Source organism: Bidens hawaiensis, unplaced genomic scaffold, assembly GCF_021521415.1.
Source record: "Bidens hawaiensis isolate Kalapana, Puna unplaced genomic scaffold, B.hawaiensis_p1.1 tig00008123_1, whole genome shotgun sequence".
Taxonomy (NCBI): domain Eukaryota; kingdom Viridiplantae; phylum Streptophyta; class Magnoliopsida; order Asterales; family Asteraceae; genus Bidens; species Bidens hawaiensis.
In genome coordinates, this window is record NW_027491577.1 from 799117 (window position 1) to 806580 (window position 7464).

The 7464-nt window shown below is 36.0% G+C and overlaps 1 pseudogene across 1 annotated transcript; it reads right to left on the bottom strand.

The window, feature by feature from the left end:
• Positions 1–623: 623 nt before the first annotated feature.
• LOC143637089 (diacylglycerol kinase 1-like) lies at positions 624–5319 on the bottom strand (annotated as a pseudogene). The gene is made up of 7 exons (XR_013154370.1): positions 4152–5319; positions 3244–3610; positions 3089–3167; positions 2310–2415; positions 2052–2216; positions 1644–1781; positions 624–882 (listed from the first exon to the last, which is right to left on the bottom strand). The product of XR_013154370.1 is annotated as a diacylglycerol kinase 1-like (transcript).
• Positions 5320–7464: the final 2145 nt, after the last annotated feature.

A 7464-nucleotide genomic window follows, 5' to 3' on the forward strand; every position in this document is an offset into this window, starting at 1 on the left:
TCAGGGAACATTCCCTGACACCTTTATCTTTTCCGGCGCCGTCATCGCCGGAAAACCGCGCTTTCGCCGGAAAAACGAGATCTCACTCGTTCTTCCACCGTTTTCATCGTTTTTCGTCCCGTTTGATCCAGATTTGAGCTAGGGTGATCCCTAAACTCATCTTAGGTCCGGTTTATACCCGATTCCACCCGGATCTTGTGATTTAAACGGTTTATCGGTGTCGGCTCGTCATTACGCGACTATAACTAACGGTTTAGGCTCGTACAATATTAAACTATCATTACCTCGGGTCGGTGCTCGGTTTCCTTCTTGATTTCGTCTAGAGATAAGGAAGAACTAGAGAGAAATCTTAAGTGTGTGTTTTGGGTGGTGTATGAAATATGTGTGAATGAGGATTAAATGGATATTAAGGGTTTATATATTTATGGATCATGGGCTTAAGCCCATGGTCTTTCCTTCTTTCTTTCCTAACCCAAGTCCATAACCCATATTCATTTACCCAACACTAGCCCAACTCATATTCTATTTATCTAAACCGATAACGACCCACTATGAAATAACGAAATTTATTTTTATTATAATAACCGAAAGTAGGATGTTACATATCCATAGCGGGTTTGGGTCAAAAACTTTCTTCATTTTATATTTATTACATTTTTGTATACACGTGTTAAAGAAACAAATATGGCAATAGATAAAAACTATGAAATATAAATATACGTAGTGCGTGTTCTAGGATAGTTTGAGTGCCATTTCCTGAAGAAGAGCTCGTTTCTGTGTAGCATTTATCACATGATTTGTTTCTGCGTGTGCCAGCACATCAGCTACTATAGCTGCTGCATGTCCAAGGGGCTCCTCTGAGGATCTTTTCAGCATGAAAGCCTAACCAACAACATATTATATCCACATTATAGTTTTAAAGCACAAGTAACTTTATATATGACTAACATTAATAAGAAAGAAAGAAACACTATACCATAACATCAAGTATTTTTTATCTTTGATGTAAGCATATTGCTAAATAGATAAATAAAAAGCATCATTCTTTTTATAGCGTGTTGAACTAGGCGCTTACAAGTTGCGTCAAGACTTTGTGACCACCCAGATAACAATGCGCTTATCTGATATAACAGTGCTTTATGTTTTGTAAATTCTTTGATGAGAACTTTTATTTTCTGGGAAAAAATGCTAAAACTTTGGACGCATTTACCCCTCAACCCAGGACTCGTTGCCCCTCATAGGCACTTTTCACGTGTTGTAGGACTTGGAAGACTTTTTAGTATAGACATATTTATATATGCATATACTAGGTTAGAAACTAGAGTATTACACGGGTTGAATACAAGAAATATTAAATAAATAGTAATGAAGATTTAAGAATTACAAAACAACATTTTGAGATGAGATATGTTTGAAACTACATATAAGTAACTAACTAATAACTTGATATAATTGAAGTCAAATGTCTGACATATGTTTTATTACTACAATTATAAATACGGAGGGGTGCAATAAAAAAGGCGGGAAAAGGAATATTGGGCTCGGAGAATTTAGATACGTGACGCAATCAGTTTTATATTTATTACACACACACACACACACACACACACACACATATATATATATAGAAATAGAGAGAGAACCTGGCCATGATGTGAAATGGTTAATGTGCATGCTGACTGCATCCATGGTTCACCGTCTACTTGAACTGGCAATTGAGCAAGAAGCTGAATTTTAATGGTCTTCCCTTGCGCAAGCCTCCGGGCTCTCGAAAGTCCTACCTGGAAATTATTTAACATACTCCTTAAATTGGAAATTAAAAAGATCGTGAAGTTTTATCTATGGTGGTTAAAATGAACGAAAACTAGAAACAACGAGATTATAATTTCCAAACGACAAATTGCATAAAAAGGTAACCAACTTAAAAAAAAGATCTAAGGTTAAGTGATCTGTTGGTAACTGTTGACCATGTTGACTTTTTTTAGACGAGACATGCGAAAAGAAATTCTCTTAGATAATTACCATAATTCAAGAAAGCAGAGTGATTTTACCTGCAGCTTCCCAAGATGCCAGGTCCCTGATATGCTGACAACTTCAAGTCTCCTATCATGCATAGACTGAGGATCAAAACTATCATAATTATCATCTTCATTATGCCACAAGTCAACACCACCCATATAGCTTCCAATATTGGCAACAAGAACACCTTCGGCATCCTTAAAAATTAAACCATAAAAATGATCAATTTTGGTTTAAGTAATGCATAACCAACATTATCTTGGAAAAATAATAAAACATTTCGAACTAACCTCAGGGACCTCAACATCAATGCCATCTACCTCCACTTTAACCTGCCAAGGGTAATCTGCAAATGTTCTATCCATAATAGTCCTAGCACCTTCTCTAGCATACAAACTTTATTCATAAACAAGTTACTTTCAGCTAAGTGAAGATGGTTTGATCACAGGGATCAATATGTGACCGTAACTTAATGAATCCACATCATTGGCTAATGGTCATTTTAGCCACATCTAGTTACAAGTGAATATAATATACAACGACAAAGTGATTCACTTGCATCAAGGCCTTTAAATGAACCAAGAACATGAACAGGTGCATGTTCGTGTTCGTTCGTTTAACTTTATCTGAACAAATATACTAACATGAAGTATTAAACGAACAGGGTTTCTTGTCCGTGTTTGTTCATTAACAGATGAGTGTGTTCGTGCTCGTTTACGGTTCGCAGGCATAAACTAACATAACTTAACATGGATGAAGAACATCAATATGTGAGACCTAAAAAGGTTAATAAAATTAACCTAAATTGTAATTGATGGTATTTTAATTTTTATAAAGCTATACCCAACAAATATTAATGAATATGTAACGAGACATGTGCTCCTGTTCCTTTGTTTAACTAAATGAACAAAACAATTTATTCATGTTAGTTTGTTTATTAAATAGATGAACATAAACAAAGATCCTGCCGACGGGTTCACTGAACGTTCAATTCATATATAGGCCTACCTGAATGCATATAAAAATGAAATATTGAAGAAAACAGTTGATATATTCCAAGCAGTAGCACACCTGGTTGTAAAATTTCTCTGGATTTTCCTCCCTCAAATTGTGAATTTCTAGAGCAACCTTTGCATCACATCCTACCCCTGCAGTAACATGTTTCAAGCCAGATTAAGAAAAAAAGAATTTGTTAATTATTTAAAGAAATCATATTCCATATACCAAGATAATTATTCATAAATTTAGGGGTACGAAGCTGTTTCCCCTTTTGGTTTGTTATAGAAACTTTCCAACGGTCAAGAATGGTTATAGCAGCATGTTCTATGTCTTGCAGCATTGTGCAAAGGCCTCCTTGTCTCTCAACTGATCCCAAACCACCTCCCCAACCTAGAACTCTTGCCAGGTCGTTTCCAGTGCCAGCTGGCAGAACAGCAACAGGTGGCGGAGAAACAAAATTTTGCTTTTCAATGGCATCCAAGACCCATCCAACTGTCCCGTCCCCACCACATACAAGAACTCTAAAATTGGGTACTTTTCTAAATAGATAAAGACCGACTTCCGGGCCCTCTGCTGAGCTCAACTAAAAAACCTAGAAAACAGTTATAGCATGAGTTTTTTTTTTCAGAAATATATCTAGCCACCTGTACTTAGGCTTGTAAATGACCCCAACGAACACGAACAGAGCATGTTTGTGTTTGTTTATGTTCCTCTGTTGACAAAATAAACAAACGGTTCACGTATGTAAACGACCAAACACAACTGAGCTAAAACGAACTAAAGTACATGTGAACAAGAATGTGTAGGGCCTAAAAAGTTACTAAAACTAGAGTAAATTGTAATGCGCCTAATAAATTTAAATAGATATTACGAATGTAAACGAATGAATTTAAACAGATGTAACTTACGAACGTGAATGAATGTAAACAAATAAATTTAAATAAACAATCGTAAATGAACATTAATAAATGAACAAAACATATGTTTATATCCGTTCGTTTAACTAACAATTTTTTTGTTCATGTTAGTTCGTTGATTAATAAACAAACTTCCTGCCAGACGGTTGACTAGCTCTTCACTGAACGTTCGGTTCGTTTTAAGGCCTACCTGTACTTGACTAACGATGAACTGACCTGAACAGGGTTCAAGAGTATATTCATCCGAAGCCTGAGTGAATCTCCTCGTTGAGCACCACTCTTCTTGTTAATAAAGACTAAAAGAGGTCTTGCATCTGGACCCAAATCAGTCAACTCATATTTCTGCTTCATTCTTGCCACGTAGGACTCGTCTGCTTGACTGTTCGATAAAGTTCTATTAAAACTCAACTTTCTACCAAACTTCTTGACCACGTCACCATCTTGAAGTGAACTTGTGCCGTTTGTGTTGGTGTGCGCGCTACCATTTTGGTTTTCTTGTGTTGTGTGTGAAGCACCATTTGCAAAACCACTGTCTGCTGTGCTTTCAGTAGAAGGATCCCCTACACCACCATTAATGCTTTCAACAGAGACTTCACTTCCTTGCTTAGTTTTCTTACTTTGACTTCTAATACTCGCGCACACAGTAGATGCAATCTCATTGGCTCCATGGGTAATGGAACTCAAGATTCCACCTGATGAACTCAATTCCTTAACATGTAGAGGTGACACAATCAGCCTTCTAAACGGACCCAAATCACAAACATCACCCGTGTCACTATAAAGACCACTATGACAGTCAACATGAACCAACCGTTGACACCATAAACAACACCATATAGGCGAACCACCAATAAAAGAAGCACTACATGGCTCTTCACAGTGGCTGCAAAAGGAGATTTCATTAGGTTGGTCAACCACCTCAGTCCATCGGATAGCCCATAAGTGCAGGACGTGTGTAGCACCAACCATAGCCACACATTTACAATCTCTGTGAGCCTTTTTCGAACAACTGAGATGAGCTGCAGCCCCACATATTCTACAACGGTGGATAAAACTGTCTGAAGCCACCACGGGTCCAAGCGTCTGGGAAGATGAAACCGATTTCAAACACACACAGCAATTCAAACTTTTGCCACGTGAACCGGATTCCAGATACCACGTAAGAGCAGCCAAAGGAACCTTGTTTTTTGATTTTGGATCCTTGTTTTTTTCTGGCGGTAGCCTTCATTAAGGTTAGACTGGTGTTTCTTCTCCATTGTAAAGCAGTATAGAGAATAGTGAATATACCAATAACGGCAGCAAGAAAGCAAGAGAAGATGAAGATGCGTGATTCAGATGGATTCTTGTTGATCCATAAGATCTCAGGAGGGGTGTAGTCATCCATCCTCTAGATTCTAGTATAAAAGTTGCAAATGACGTGCATTTGCATTTAATATAAGGCCACTGTAGGATGAGTAAGTTAGTCTGGAAGTAGATAACAACAACAGTAAACTTTTGAAAAATAAATAAATAAATTGTGTGAGCATGAGACAGAGTGATAGCCAATCTGAATAATAACAATTAGTGAAAGCCTAACAGAATCATACAGACAGATACTAGTTCTGTTATAGCAATTATCTCAACAATAATAATAATAATAATAAGTGAATTAAAGGCGAATGAAAGTTAAAACATTACACAGAGAAACTAACTGCAAATAGAGGCAATGGAATACTTGCAGAGAGAGAAAGAGAGATGTGGATTGGAAGTGATGATAAAACCCTAGAGTGAAATCATAGGCAAAAAGTAAGAAAGAAATAGTAAGTAGTAGATCTGTTTGTATAGGCTGTTGTTGTTGTTCGCCTTTTAGTATGTATGTATAGTATGTGTATGTGTATGTGTATGTGTATGTGTATGTGTAGGTTGATGGAAAAAGAAAAAGCAACAAGATTCAGATTCCTTCCAATTTCGTGTGCGCAGAGAGAGAGAATTAGAATTAGAATTAGAATTAGAATTTGAATTAGAATTAGAAAGACCCTCCGCCGAATAGTTCGTGCCAACGGAATAACGCTGCTGACGTGGCTTTCAACAACAATCGGCCCCACTATTATTGCCATGTGCCCCTCACGCTCATTTTATTTGTTTGGACGATATGTATGTATCCTTCCGTCAATTACGCTTACATTTCCGCTTTTGCTCCCTTCACCTTGTTTTAAAAATTGGTATTTTACTTGTATCGGATTGAGCTAAAAAATGGTACAATCGGTTGAACCGGGTTATACCGGAAGGTTCAACCGGTTGAATAATTTACCTTATAATTTTCTATAAATGTAACTTTAATCCAAAAATAACCAAAAACAAAATGATTCCTATAACAAAAATAATCAAAAAGTTAATCCATACTAAAAAAATAATGCAAAAGCACTCAATTTTAAAAAAATAATTCTAAAGTCTACACGTTTGAATGTTTATTGTTGGGTTAAAAGTAAATTTGAAAAAATATGGGCCACAAATATCAAAAAAATTTTCGGGCTTAAAACCGGTTTGCCGGTAAAAACCGGTATTTTAGACAAAAACCGCCGGTACGATGTTCTAGCAAACCGGTCAAAAATACCGGACTTAAAATACCGGCCTATTGTGCGAAATACAGTTTATCCGGTTCAACCGGCCGGTTTGAACCTGTTTTAAAACACTGGTTTGCTCTCTTTAATAATCTAAATTAGGGATGAGCATGGTTCGGTTTGGTTATGGGATGAAACCTAAACCAAAATCAAAACTATCGGCTGTTTTAGAATTTCAACCCAACGGGTATTAATAATATACTTAAGGTTTGATAATAAAAGGGTTCCACAAATATCTTGTGAGACCCATAACCCGCTTGCTTTTTTATTATAAATTTGTTTCTTAATTATAAATAATATCATTTTAAAAAAAATTGTTATTAGTTTTTAGTATATTCCTATTTTGTAATATTTTCATATCAAATACTTTCTGAGATTAATTTTTAATATAATGAAATGTTATAGCTCATTTAAGAGTTATCTGGGTTTTGGTGAGACTTATACCTGTGAATTCGGGTAAAATGCATAAGATACCTCCATTTACAAATAAAGAAGAGAAATCTGCATTTTGTCTCCCTGGTTTATATCGTCACGCGATGGGTTAACCACTGAAAAAGATTTTGCGAAATTTGGGCCCCTATGTTTCTCCGGCGGGTTCTTCTGACTTTTATCGTCAATTTACCGTAGGTATTTTAGTAATAATACCAACATATTAAGGGTATTTTAGTAATCTTCTAATGAATAATACATATAATAATAGTAATAATAATAATAATATAATAATAAATAGAAATAATAATAATAATAATCTAGAACAGCAGCTTCATCATCTTCATAACATCAAGAACAACATCACCTCATCTTCATCAACATCTCATCTTCATCATCAACAACCTCAAATCCTCAAACCCACCACCAAGTAATCCCTCTTAATATCATCATCTTCATCATCAATTTCATAACAAGTAATCAAATCTCTCAAATCCTCA